Here is a 14477-nt window from a genome sequence, read left to right on the forward strand (position 1 = left end):
ATGGATGGATAAACTGTGATATATTCATGCAGTGAAAGAACAAACAGTTGTGGAAATAACTGGATTAGAATGACAAGTCCCAACACGAACCACTCTCACAAATACATTAAGTAAAAAAGCAAGCTGAAGAAGGGTATGGACACTATGATGACATTTTCATAAAAGTTTAAAATATGCCAAATAATATGCCAAATCTATAACATCTAAAGACGAATGTAGAAATGACAAACACCAAATCAACGTCATATTCATCTCTGAGTGGGAGACAGAGGACTACAGGGGGCTTCAACTAAATGCATACTGTTTAACTTCTTCCATTTATTTTTCATTATATCATCAAAAAAGAAAGAAAATTACTTCTTCCTGCCCTCACTTAAAAAAACCCAAATCTGGCCTTTCCTGGTGGCCCAGTGGTTGAGAGTCCGCCTGCGGATGCAGGAGACAAAGGTTCGTGCCCTGGTCCGGGAAGATCCCACATGCCGCGGAGCGGCTGGGCCCGTGAGCCATGGCCGCTGAGCCTGCACGTCCGGAGCCTGTGCTCCGCAATGGGAGAGGCCACAGCAGTGAGAGGCCCGCGTACCGCAAAAAAAAAAAAAAACCCAAATCTGCAAAGACCATGAGCTTGAAGGGAGTCCAACTGTTAGTCCCTCAGGACATGCACAGAACTCAATCTTGCCCTGTACATTCTGAGGACCACCAAATTAGAATTACAGGGCAACAGTAACTAATGTCCATCAAATCTCTACCCTTCACGCCTTTTTCCATACTGAATATGTGACCTTATCTAGATGTCAACATTTTCTACAAATGGTTATTGGTTAAATGTCCAACAACAAAAGAGTAGTTAAAACATGGAACATCCACTCAAAAGGATACCAATAGCTCTTTAAAATAATGGTTACAAAGAGTATGAAGTAACATAGAAAATATTTACTAGCTATAATGTTATCTTTTTTTTTTTTTTTTTTTTAAGAACAAGATTTGAAACTGGATTTTCCGTACTATATAGAACCATAACCAGGGCCTGGGAACAGAGCTTTGCCCTGGGGCACAATTTAGGTGGTGCAAACATTTTATGAGCTTAGAGGACCCTTCAAATTTTTAAGTTCTACCCCTGCCATCTTCCTCTCCAAGGTGGGGAGCTTGCCCGACCCTGGGCCAGCAGAGATGGATGAGTTATCAAGGACAAGCCCCTCTGTGCGCATAGGCCACCCTCACCTGCCTTCACCCTTCTCCCATCTGACCACCAGGGGCCCCTCTCTGCAGGAACGCATGCTCCCTTGACTTGTGGCTACCTTCTATGCTACTTCCCTACCCCACCCTTGCGTCAAATCGCTAAGATTGTTTTATAGTGTGAAGAGCCGGTATCTGCGTAAATGATGTGTTTTCAGTACTAAGAGGAGGCAGAGGGCTGTGCAACTGAGGCCAGGGATGACGAATTCAAAAGCCAAAGCACTGATAAGAAGGTCAAAGAAGGACCACTGGTAATAGCAGGAACTTTCCATAAATTAATAACGGGGCTCAGACTGGGGGAGTGCCTCCTAACTATGTACAAAGAAAATGAAACAGCATAAATAAGCACACCCTGTCTCCTTCTTAAGAGGCAGTTCACCTCTCCCTATATCTGGCCGGAATTTTGGAGAAGGGATGAGCCATCTTTAGGAGGCAGGAGATAGATGGGCCCCTGGGCCAGACAGCTGGTGTCTGTCAAGTGGAGTAAAACTGAAGCTTTGTTCTCACCCAGACACTCCAAGGACAAAGCTTGTGGCAGAAGCTGAGTTCTGCTAAAGTAAAGAGATAAGGTGCCCACTCCTGAGGTCAAGGAAAACTTCCCTGTCTGCACATGCGCAGGAAGGCGCCTTGGGGGTCAAAAAGTGAGGGGGTGTCACTCCTTCGTAAGTGTGGAATGCACCCACAGGCGTCTGCGGAGGGATCCATCTTAGCAAAAAGTTGCACACACATCTTGGGGGGGGGGGTCCTAGGCCCAGTCAGGTGTGAAAAAAGAAACGAGATAATTGGCCAAATGTAAACAAAGACCGGAAGGGCTGTCCCCTGTAAGTGATTTAAATCCCCTCTTCACTGCACTCCTCATCCGGGACTCCCACACTCCCCTCCAGGTGTGTACTTCTGCCTTGCTTCTGTCTTAAATAAACAAACTGCTTCTCTGTGTGCTCTCCCATACGTTGTACTGTGTCTTTAATAATACACTTTGTACCTGTTTTTAGTTTTTTTGGTTTTTTTGGTTTTTTTTTTTTTTGCGGTACGCGGGCCTCTCACTGTTGTGGTCTCTCCCGCTGCGGAGCACAGGCTCCGGACGCGCAGGCTCAGCGGCCGTGGCTCACGGGCCCAGCCGCTCCGCGGCATGTGGGATCCTCCCGGACCGGGGCACAAACCCGTGTCCCCTGCATCGGCAGGCGAACCCCCAACCACTGCGCCACCAGGGAAACCCTGTTTTTACAGTTTTTGCCTCCTTGAAACATTCTTGCTTTCAAACGGGGTAAAGAGCTAGGGCCAATTTGCTTCTAGCCTCTAGCCCCTGGTGGACTCGCACCTAGGATTCCTGGTTTTCATCCAGGCTACCCAGGTTCAATTGCTGGGCAGGGAACTAAGATCTCTCCTCAGGACCGCTCACTGCTGTCCCTTCGAGATCACTTACTAGAAATATATTGGGCTAGCATACTTTGGGATGTAGATGGCATTATGGTTATGAGGTGGATCTGAGGGAAATCTTGGGTAAGTCTCCAAAGGAAGGAATGTTGTAAGGCCTTACACGGCCTCTACGACGTTGGGCATCTTCACAACAAAACGTCCCTCTCTGGACGCATTAGGTCAACGGCAAATGAAGCTTACCTGACACAGTCTGATATATATGTTTTTTCAATAGCACATTATCCCAGCAACCCAGAAATCCCTCAGCCATCCTGGAGACAGTGTGGCAGGGGTTCCTGTGCTAGAAGTACTATTATAATAATATTTTTTTAAACAGTGCAAAGAAATAAAACAATGGCCCTGGGTACATTTCTATTCTACTTTTCCTTCTTTTCAAAATACTTCAATGAGTATGCTATTTTCAAGACAAAAATTTAAGTGAAAACTTCTTGCATAAAAGAATGAACCAATGAGAAAAGACACACTAACAAACAGAAAATGCAGAAATTGCCCATTTCTAGCTCTCAAAACCAAAGAGACACGACTGATTCTGGGTGTAAAAGAGTCAATGGCTCAGTTAAAGTAAGTTTGCTGTTAAGTTTTGTTTTACCGTGGTTAAAAACATATAACATAAAATGGACCACCTTAAACATTTTTAAGTTTAGAGTATAGTATTAACTACATGCACACTGTGGTACAACAGATCTCCAGAACTTTTTCACCTTCCAAAACTGAAACTCTGTATCGACTGAACAACTCCCAGTTTGCTAATTTGTACCCATTCCCTGTGGGTACATAAGGAGGCTTGAGCCCAGGACCCGCGTGAAAGCCCCCGTGGAGCCCTGGATTGCCCTTCTATCAGGCTCGGGGCTGCCATCAGTGGGAACCACCAGCACAGCATTCCAAACAGCTTCGGCTCCAGGGAGAGTGAGTCCTTCCCCCACCCCGCCACCAACAGGGTCCCAAGGCAGTTATTTCCAATCATTTTTGTGGAAATGGCCTTCAATCCACCTTGCAAGACCTGTGTCCTTTCCGCTCCGCATGAGTGCATTCACCAGGGGAACTCTGTCGATGGTAGAAAGGGGAAGGGTGGCTGTATTTCTGACCCATACGAAAACGAACTTCAAAATGTTCAAATCATTTACGGTGGCCTTGCAGTCAGGGCAGGGACTGCTGCATCACTGATGGGATCCTGTAAATCTGCAACATACACGTGGCCTCCGACAGGTCCAGATGGATTCACGAGTGGACTGAAATCATCGGGACCCCTGGAACTCAAGGAGTGGCCACCGATGTTGCTCTAATCCACTCTGCACAGCTTGGAACGATGCTAACATTTTTAGGAGAATCCCTGCAAAAACAGATTGGTTTCTGTTCCCAGCTATTAATAACAGCTATTTTGAAATGCTATTTAAATCTTCTATTGTTAATTTGAACTTTTCGTGGGTTCTGTCTCCCCAGCTGAGCTGCGGTCGGGCAGCAGGGACTACACACCACGTGGATCTGGAACCCCCCTGAGACGGGTGCAGTGCCCCTTCACAGATGCTCGTAAACATTGGTTCATTTGCTTGTTCTACTTTGGTAAGGCCCATCATTTTAATTACTGACTGGCTCTGCCCAAATGACGTATCAATTGCTGACTCAAGGTGCCTTCCAGCCGTGAGCTCTGCTCCAGGCTGCCCTGCAGTGAGCACGGGCGCTCACCCATGCCCGCACCCATACCAGAAGTGTGTTCGTATTACCTTTAGGGTGTTTTATTATGATCCACAGCTATATTTGGCAACTTTTCTTTCTAGCATTAGAGAAGACACATTACCACATGTTAAAAAAGGAATCTGCCGAATGCACCAGCTAGAACAGAAAAAGTATTATGAAAAGCCTGCGTAAACTCTCTCCCTCCCAAACTACCTACACCCCCGATGCATCCAGGATAGTACAGAGGAGGGGAAGGCATGACTCTGTATACTCACGCGGACACAATGCTAGTCGTGACTTTTGGGTTCATACCCGACACCAGTCTTTGGCTGAAAAGCTAAGCATTTGGGCTGGAAAGAAAGATCCAGCCTCCTGTCTCTGCCCTTTTCCTCATACATGGCGGGAGGGGCCTGGACTTCCCCGTCGAACACAGGAGTCTGTGAGAGACTCTTTTATCTGGAGTAACGACTTGAGTTCAGCACATTAATATTATAACTATTTTAGAGAGGGCAGGGGAGGCCTCCTGAGCTCTTCTAGAGATAATTAAAAACGGGGGGAAAAAAAAGAAATCTGAAATAAACAAAAAACAAGCTGAAGGCACCAGGGGTTTCTGAATAACATCTTCCCGGTTAAACAATTTTAAGAATTCCATAATGCAAAAGCAACCCCCCTCATTCTCTCCCACGTAAACACGCTTGTTATTTCAGCCCCACTCAGCTGAGCAGCAGAATCTCCTGCCTTCACTTCTGCAGCTACTTTGTCCAGAGATGTTATTGGCACAAAAGCGTTCTCAGGAGAGAAAAAAGGCTGACCGTAGCCAGCAAGTGCAGGCACACCTCAAGGAGGAATACTCCTGTTCCAGTAACCTCAACAACTCACCACCCTGCGGTCGGATTGCTGACCTCGAGCACCAATTTTGCCTTAACAGACTGAAAACTTCAGCCCTTTTGATGTTTATCAGCACGTTCCCAGTAACTCTCTTGCTGTAGCAGAAAGGTAATCACATAAAGCATTTTATTATCACTGATGACTACGTTTCTACAATACCAAGATCTACTGACCCTCGGTGGCAGGGAGAGGCGGGGAATCAAAAAAAGCCCACCGAGTAGTACAAAGCCATTGTTTTATCCTTTTTTCACCTGCTTTTAGGTTAAAAACCTGTGGGACATGAAACCACATCCAAGAAGTCAAGAAAGAAAAGAATCAATCTAGGGAGAAGGAGGAAAATAGAAGAATTATTAAGAGAAAGGAACAGGCAGAAAGAGTGAAACAAGGAAGAGGAGAAACAGTGAAGGGAGCATGGAGGAAGGGCGGCAGCGCTGACGGGAGCAGAGAGAGAGTCGGGGTGACAATGGAGAGGAGAGAACAGGTGGCTCGAGGGCTCGAAGGGAGGATGTGAGCCTGAGAAACTGCTCCTCACACATTCAGCTGTTCACTTGGAGTGTGAAGAAATAGATGGGCCACTTTTTAATATGCTGTTAGGTTTCTCTCTCTTCTTTTTTTTAAAAAATCCAACCTGCCCTTTCTTTGTCTTGACACATATACACAAAGTTAAGATGTCATGGGGGGGAATCATTGATTCCACTTACAACATGGAAATACCTTTCTGAATTACGTATCGTTTTGCTAACAGGCCCTATTGTGAACCAACACCTACCTGACCCTCAGAGTAAAGCACGGGCCTCACGCCTACCACCACGTACGGCACGCTAGCCGACAACTCTAAGGTCAGCCTGCGCGTTCGCTTAATGATTCTAATCAAGTCATTTTGTCCAGTCGACAAATATACACTGAGCCTCTGCAGTGCTGAATAAGACACAGCTCCCGCACTCAGGAGCTTCGATTCAATAGGGAACTAGAACAGACGAGCCACCATGCAAGAGTGAAGAGGCTGGTAGGTGCCAAGTGGTGGCACAAGCCACGCAGGGCCTCCAGACAGGGGCAGGATCAGTCTGAACTGGGCCAGCAGGAAATGCATTTGAGAAGCAGCCATTCGAGTGGGCTATTCAAAGGGGTGGGTCAAGGAAATGCAGGATGGCTCAAGAAAGGGCGGAGGGGAGGACAGAGCAGAGGAAGTACTGACCAGTGAAAATTACCGCACACACGGATTCCTGCTGGTAAGCCATGATCAACAGTTGCCAGGACCATGCTCGGAGGCCTTGAATCCACAACAGGAGAGACAGGAGGAATGGAAAGGAAGGGACAAATTGAAGGAGGCTGCGCAGGGAGCGCCGCAACACTCAACAGCCAACTGGATGTAGGAGTGTGAAGAGGAGACAAGTCAGAATAACCCAAGAGAGCAAAAGCAGGTCACAGAGAGGATGATGACAGCACGAAAATCATGACAGATGCACCGACAGGGACGTGATGTCTCTCTCCCCGTGGGATGCTTTTCTGATGATGGATAACCTGGACCTACTCCGAGAAAACTCCAGACAAACCCAAGTTAAAGGGTATTCTACAAAATAAACAGCCTCGCCCTGCCAACGTGGCAAGGTTATGAAAGACAAAGAATGACTGAGGAACTGCCCAGAATAAAGGAAGTTAATGAGGCAAGACAACTAGCAGAGTACAAGACCCTGGACCTGGATCCTGGACCAGGAAGAGGCTTTTTTTTTAAGATTTTTTTTCCTTCTTTCGCTCTAAAGAACATTATTAGGACTCTTGGTGACACCTGAATAAGGTCTGTAGATTGGACAATAGTACAGAATCAATGTCAATGTTTTGATTTTGATGTTCGTTATGCAAGAAAATGCCCTTGTATTTTTTAGGAAATATACACTAAAGTATCTGAGGGTGGAGGTAAAGGGGCATCATGTCCATAACTTACTCTGAAGGTTCAAAAAAAATCACAACACATGTATGTGTGTGTGCGTGCTTGTGTATGTGTGTAGAAAAAGACAGCGAATGTGTGAGAGAGAAAAAGCAAGTGTGGTGAATAGTTATTATTTATAGAATTTGGATGAAAAGTATATAGAAATTATTTAAATGATTCTTGCAATTTTTCTGTAAATCTGAATTATTTCAAAATAAAAAGTTAACAGGGGAAAAAAGATTAAGGAAGCTAGGATGAAGAGCTGTTTAGAGACAAAAGAGCTGGGCTTCTGGGTATTAAATTCTGAATGGGATTCAGAAAGCTGGAAATGGAGGTTTGAAGGCGTCTGGGGGGGCTGAGTAAAACCTGGTTAAAAGCAGAGCTCGAAGGCAGATTGCCAGGGCTGCTCTCTCAGTTCGCTCCTTAACAACCAGCAGTAGTAACAATTGCTTAAGTTATTCTCATTTCTCTCTGCTTCAATTTCTTCACTCCATAACAGCAACGATAAGGCTATCTGCCTCACAGACGTGGAGCGAGGATTGAAGGACATGATAACAAGAGAACCACGGTGCCCCGTGAGGCACAAGGTAACTGTCCATTAGCGACTAATGTTGGCCCTGAGATGGGGTTGATGCTGGGAGAAGGGAGGAGGCCAGGTAAGAAAAAGGCCCAGGACAGGATCCCACTGAACCTCCCATTCAGAAGTCAGGAAGAGAAAGGAGATAAGTGAGGTCTGAGTTGCCCCTGAAGAGCCAGTGACAAGGAGACGCGGAAAGAGAGAGGCTGGGAAAAAGGGTACCCGCTGGCACCAGATGCGGGGCAGAGACCAAGGAGCAGGGAGACAGGGTACAGGCCTCAGCTCTGCAACCTGGACACCTCTGCTGGAGCCCTACGCAACAGCAGTTTCAACAGAAAGGTGGGGCTGAGGCCAGAAGGAGTAAGTGGGCAGTCCAAGGCGGGGAAACCTGAGGACAGTTCAACAGAGGAGCAGGGTGCAGCACTGCGCTGCCCAGTCCAGCAGCCATCAGCCCCAGGTGACTATTTCAACTGAATTTAATTGAAATGTTACAAAAATCAGAAATTTAGTTGCTCAGTCACACTTGCCACATTTCACGTGCTCAGCAGTCACATCTGACTACTGGTGACTATATGGCTACTAGTGACAATACGGCTAGTGACCACCACGTTGGACAGCACAGATACAAAACATTTCCATCACTGCAGACAGTTCTCTTGGATGGAGCTGGGACTCTAGCACAATTTCTTTTATTATGAGAAGATGATTTGAATATAGGGTGGAGTGAGGGCTGGGGCAGAGTAAGGAGGGACCAAAGAAATTAGAGAAAGGGAATAACAAATGGAGCAAGTTCCCAAAAGAGGCAAGGAGGAAGGGGAAAAGTCCAGACAAAGTGTGCAACACATGTGAGTTAATCTTGGGTAAGGGACTGATAGACATTTCTTTCCTCAGAGGGAGGAAATAAAGAAGGACAAAGATGGGTAAAAAAGAATGCTTGGGGTGGTGAGGAGGGTACAGTGGGAACTAACATTAAAGCAGAAGGCAGTAAACTCCAATATAAACATCCTTAATCTTGTGAATGAAAAAAGGCTGTCTCCAGAAAGGAAACTGACTGGAAGTTGAAGGAATGGAAAAGTCTGGCATAACCTCTAATGGAATGCAGCTGGGAGTTCATAAAAGATGGATTTCTTTTTTCACAGAAAAGTAAGACCTAGGTGAAATTAGAGCTAGCATAAGTTTACAGTGGAACCAGTGCAAAGGTCTTTGCGATAACTTGGCAGACTGGGAGAAGGAAAAGCAGATGATGAGGGTGATTTTGGATTGAGGACTGGAATATGAGAAGTCCAACATGTTAAGACAAAGGATTCTCGGATTCTGGACAAAACCGAAATGGCTGGAACGTATACACTCCAAATAGATTAACAGAGACATAAAGGGATTGGAACAGTAAGTGATTACGGGACCAGAGTCTTCAGTGACGGTTAGTCTGGTTCAGTTAAGTGGAAAGAATCGGCGAAGCAAACTGACATCCAAGTTCCAGATCTTGAAGGTGGAAAAACTTCCCATGACTAAACAAGTTCAAGAAGTGAGTGGCTGAAGTAAAGTAGAAACCAAGGCCATAAAAGTTGATGTTGAGGACCTTGATGAACTTCAAGATCAGTGAATTAATAGAGCCTCAACAGTGATGCCAAAGTCACCAGCAAGAGACAAGGTAGAGAACAGAACCAAGTTAGTTGTTCATGTTTGTTTCTTTGTTTGTTAATTTTTTTGTAGCATCAAGTGAAGTGATTCCCAAACCTGGGCGTACATCAGAATTACCTGGTGAACTCTCTTTTCCCTCCCCATCTTCCCTCCCCTTCTGTTTCCTTCTTTTTGGGTTTGTTTTTAAAATAAAAATGTTTAGGTCTTGCCCACCTGATGATTCTAATGTGGTATGTTTAGGAGAGTCTAAAGAGCTGCGTTTTTCAAAGTGCTCCAGGTGATTCTGAGGAGCCACCAGGTTTGGCAAGCGCTGATTCAGAAGATAAGGAGGGTATAGGGCACAAGCAGACAGCATGACGTGTTGCGCGAAGACTCTGTTAGGGATGGGTTAATGGTCTGGAGGCAGCACTGAGAAGCAAGGGGAAGCCCAGTCCCTGCACCGGTTGAGATGGGAGAGGGCTGTTCTGAGGGAAGTTGTTCACTCAGGCTCTGGAGCTAGGGGACGGACAGGTGATGGACTCAGCTACAGCAAAATGAAAACAAAGGCATGTGGCTGCAGGATGTAAGAAACAAGAGACTGCAAGGCAGGTTGGAGACACACAGGTTAGCAGCCTGCAGGACAGGAGGCTGAACAGTTTGTTATTAAGGGATCCAAGTGTAATGAGGTGTGATTCATTAAAGGGTCTGTAGGGCTTAGTGGCTGGATTCTTGGGCAGTAAGGATTTTTCTATCTGAACGCTATCAGATTTCTAATATGTAAACCATTACAGATTATTAAACCTTTGGGTAAACAAGCTTGCAGAAGCTTATTCATTAACACTGAAAAATCTGTCTTCCCAACCCACATTTTTATACAGATGAAATCAGACTGGAAGGAATATCAAGGTTTGCTTTGGAGCAGAAAGACAGATGGGGCAACCCCAAACCTGTGAGAGGGACAGGACATTCCCTCCCTTCGCTCTCCCAGGAAGAGGGGAATTTATGAACTGAGAATACAGAAAGGGGCCCCAGCCAATGTTAAGAACAGAAGAGGTGACACAGATGACTGAGTCTCAGGAGCACTGCTACCCTCACCCGCCCCCCACATCCCCCAATGGGTAAACGCTAGGGATGTTTCTCAGTAAAGAACATATTTACTTTCACAAACCCAACTCATTTAAAGAGCAAGCTGCAAGTGTTCGCCCCTGCTTCTGAGAGAGCTGCACTTCTGTAGGTTCAAATCTGCTTACTCCGATGAAATAATTTCTAACACTGACATACACAGACTTTAAGATGAGGGCGTGAGCGCAGCCAGGCACACACGCACGCGCGCGCACACACACAACCTCGTGCATATTGAAGAAATGACTCACTTCATTTGCTGCTGCCTCTGCCACTATTGGGTTTGGATTCTACCTGTTCAAATACAAAGTTTCCTATTAGATTAACTACAGGGAAGAACTCAGGAGTCTTAACCCTGATTTTGGGCATGACTTTAGAGCACTCAAGAGGCTTTAACCTGGGCATCAGGAGAAGCCACTCTCTCATCAGCCACTGCTTTCTCTCCATAATCTTTCACAAAACGGTAACATATCTTACCACTTTGAGAGCCAATTAATGGAAACCCCTGGTAGAAGAAACTAGGCTAAGCCTCGTATGTCCTGTACCTGCAGTACTTGGGGGCCCCTCCTCAGCTCACCGTAAGACGGCACAACAGCACCCTGGAACTTCAAAGAACCCGAGCCCCTCCTTTTAAAGATGAGAAAGGGGTGGGGAGGGGGCAGAGAGGTGAACCCGCCCAAGGTCACTCTGCTCTGAGTAACGGGACGGCTGACTTGGCACTGCCCCCTGGCAATCCGTGCTCCACCCCAGCTCCCCCAAACAGTCCCTCGGGGCTTCTGCTGGCTTGCTAGCATGCAACCTCCCCCGGCCCCCGCAAAAATGCAACGCCAGTCGCGCTCGGTGCCCAACTTCATCCCTTCGCGTCAGCATGCAGTTAAACCCTCCGGCCGGCAGCAGGTCACATGAGCGTCAGCTCTCTCTCCCCCGAGCCCGGCCCCCCGGCGGCCGCCCCAAGGTCACCGGCTGGCCCGGGGAGCTCCCGCCTCGGGCGACGGGAGACGGCAGGGCGGGGTCCCGGGGCGCGGCACTCACCGGCGCGGGGGGCGGGCGCGCCGCGGCTGCCCATGTCCTCGCCGGCGCGGCTGGGTGCGGCGGCCGCTGGCGCTGGCTGTGCTAGGCGCCCGGCTGCGGGCCCGCGCCGCGGGGAGCGCCGTCCAATCAGCGCGCGCCTGCCGCCTGGCCCGGCGCGCGGCCCGGCCGGGTTCGCGGCTCCCGGGGGGCGCGAGCAGCCGCGCGCCGCCCGAGCGGCTTCCGGGCGCGTTGCCTGGACGCGGTTGCCGTGGCAGCCCGAGCTGGAGGCTTTCCCCGCGCCCGCGCCCAGCCCCGCGGCGCCGCCCCTCCTCCCTCCGCTTTCCCACACCCAAAATAGCCTCTCCTCCCGCTGCTGTTTCCCACCCAGCTCGCAGCCCAGCCGCTCGGAGTCGGCGGGCGGGGATTTCGCTTATTGGGAAATAAGTCCTCTTGTAGGGCTGGTTGACTTGAAGAGAGGGGTGTTGAAATGGTGCCTGATTAAGATAATAGCCATGGTGCCTGCCCTGTAATTCTCTTCAGAGCCCTAACATCCGTTTTTTACCAAACCTCTTTCCCACAGAAAGCGTTATTATCTACCCCCATCCCCTTCCAAATCGAGGAGAAGTTATTTTATGAGGCCACCGTCTGGGAAACAGCTTGCGCGTTGACGCCCCACCTGTGCAGCGGAACTAACTAACCCTCGAGGCGGCCAAGTGTCATCTAATGAATCCCCTTGACACCGGCCACTGGGACCAAGGATCCGGTCTCATGGCAGCAGGCACGACGCAAGAAAGAAGTGCTACCACCCCTCTTCTTCACATCCCTTCCTCCTCCCTTCTGCCTCGCCCGCCTCCTAGGGCGTCCTAACTCTTCGCACCTTCCTCTCAATGTGCATTCTGAGCAGGATGCACACGCCGATCCACTCAGAAATTTGCTTCCTTTCTGTGGGCGGGATTTAAGCAGAGTTGGGGACCCCCACCTACGCCCACCTCCGATTCATACCTCTTTCGTGTCGCTAGTATTTACCCAGGAAGGGTGTTCCTATCCGTCTCCTCCACCAGCCACAGCCTCTCCGACCCAGGGAAAGGGGGAATTTGGTAGAAAGACCCTGGGCTGTGGAGTCAGGCTGAGTTGTTCTGGAGTCCTCTCTCCAGCAGTTACTTCTATGTGGTCTTGGATATTCTGTTTCCATACCTATAAAACGGGATACTATCCCCACAAAGGGCTAATGCATCCATAACATTCAGTGAACAATGCTTATTGGATGCTTGTCAAACTCTAGGAACTGCGCATACACAATGGTGAAAAAGAAAAAGAGACAGGAATCTCTGCTCTCATAGAGCTTACAGCCGGAAACACATCAATCAAATAACCACAGACAGCATGAAACTGACATTGTGATAAGGAGAGTGCATGACCTGGAGAACTATGGTGTGGAAATCTGACCTAGGAGCATCCCTTTAGCTCAGTGATTATTCTTTCCTTTTTTCCCTTTGATTCCCACTGCCTGGCACATGGTACGCACTCAGTAAACGTATATGGAATTGAATCCTACGTCATCCTGATAACAGTATCACTCAGTTTCCCACTGACTTTCTCCCACTGAAAATATATTTGAAACATACATAAGTCTCTGCTATGTCTGGAAAGACGTGCAGGTCTTACGGGAAAGTACTCATTCAAACCCAGAGCCCACCATCAAGAGTCCCAAGAAAGGTTCAGAATGCTTCTTGCCTGTCCCCATTGGGTTGCCTTCCAGAGTATAAGGTGTACATCTCAGATGGGCACATGAAAGTCCCCTCTGCCTCATTTCTTCCACCCCCCGCCCTTACTATCCCACTCTCTTCCCTGGTCCCAGCTCCATTCTGCCACTCCCCCTTGATTCAGAGCTGCAGGGCACCCATTCCTGGCTTCCTAGGAGAATGGCAGCAATCCTTATAATCCTCAGAGTGGAGCATCTGCAAAACAGAGGAAACTCCCTCCTGTACTTCTGCTGGCCTTCAAAGCATAACTTTATGCTGTAATTGCCACAAGACTCCATCACTCTCAAGGGTAGAGAAGAAGAGGACCTGGTAAATGAGGGCCCTTGCTACGTATACACACACCATTTTATTCTGGCTGACTTTAATTTCCTTTTAAAAAATCATATCAATTAGCATAAACAGAATCCAAAATTTTAAAAGATTCATTAGTAAGAAGACAAAGAATTGTAGCTCTTGCAAACTCTGAATTCCTCAGTAGGAATCCTGAAGTTTCACAGTATAGTAGAGCCACGGCTTCCCACTTCTGACCTTGTCTTCCCCCTGTTCAGGTGACATGTTTTGAATCCTGAGGAGACACAGTGCACAATGATTTAAGCCTACCTTAATTTTTTTCCAACTCAAACTATTTCTGTAGGATAAATTTCAAAGAACTATCTGTTTTTCCAGAATTGTTTGATTGTGACTCATTACAGGAAATGGATTTTTTTTTTTTTTTTTTTTTTTTTGCTGTACGTGGGCCTCTCACTGTTGTGGACTCTCCCATTGCGCAGCACAGGCTCTGGACACGCAGGCTCAGCGGCCATGGCTCACGGGCCCAGACGTTCCGCGGCATGTGGGATCTTCCCAGACCGGGGCACGAACCCGCGTCCCCTGCATCGGCAGGCGGACTCTCAACCACTGCGCCACCAGGGAAGTCCTTTCATGCGTATTTTTGAGTTATTGGACTGCTGGGGGTTAAGAAAAGACTGGCTGCCAGAGAAATGCAGGAGGAGGTGTGGGTCACTCTTTAGAGAAGTTTGGTAGTGCAGGGAAGGTGAGAAATAAGGTCAACAGAGAGGTTTTTAGTGCTAAGCAAACATTTTCAAGATAGGAGAAAATATGCTTTGCATTTATATGTGCTGTTGGAGTCATGAAGAACCAGAGAGCACAATACATCATTTTGCACTGACTAACTCAATCTAAATTCTGCCCCTAATTTCATCATCACCATATCCATTTCCTTTTA

General features: G+C 47.7%; 1 protein-coding gene across 5 annotated transcripts in view; it reads right to left on the reverse strand.

The window, feature by feature from the left end:
- FAM81A (family with sequence similarity 81 member A) overlaps positions 1–14477 on the reverse strand; it is a 124297-nt gene that overhangs the window by 67301 nt on the left and 42519 nt on the right. The window contains exon 1 of one of the 5 annotated variants that reach the window (XM_060294182.1): positions 11511–11609. The exons of 2 other annotated variants lie outside the window; for them this stretch is intronic. The gene's annotated coding sequence lies outside the window, so the exon portion shown is untranslated. Of the gene's footprint in view, positions 1–10729; positions 10773–11510; positions 11610–14477 lie in introns of those variants that run through there. 2 more of the 5 variants (XM_030878857.2, XM_060294184.1) reach the window with 2 other exon arrangements.

Source organism: Globicephala melas, chromosome 2, assembly GCF_963455315.2.
Source record: "Globicephala melas chromosome 2, mGloMel1.2, whole genome shotgun sequence".
NCBI classification, from domain to species: Eukaryota; Metazoa; Chordata; class Mammalia; order Artiodactyla; family Delphinidae; genus Globicephala; species Globicephala melas.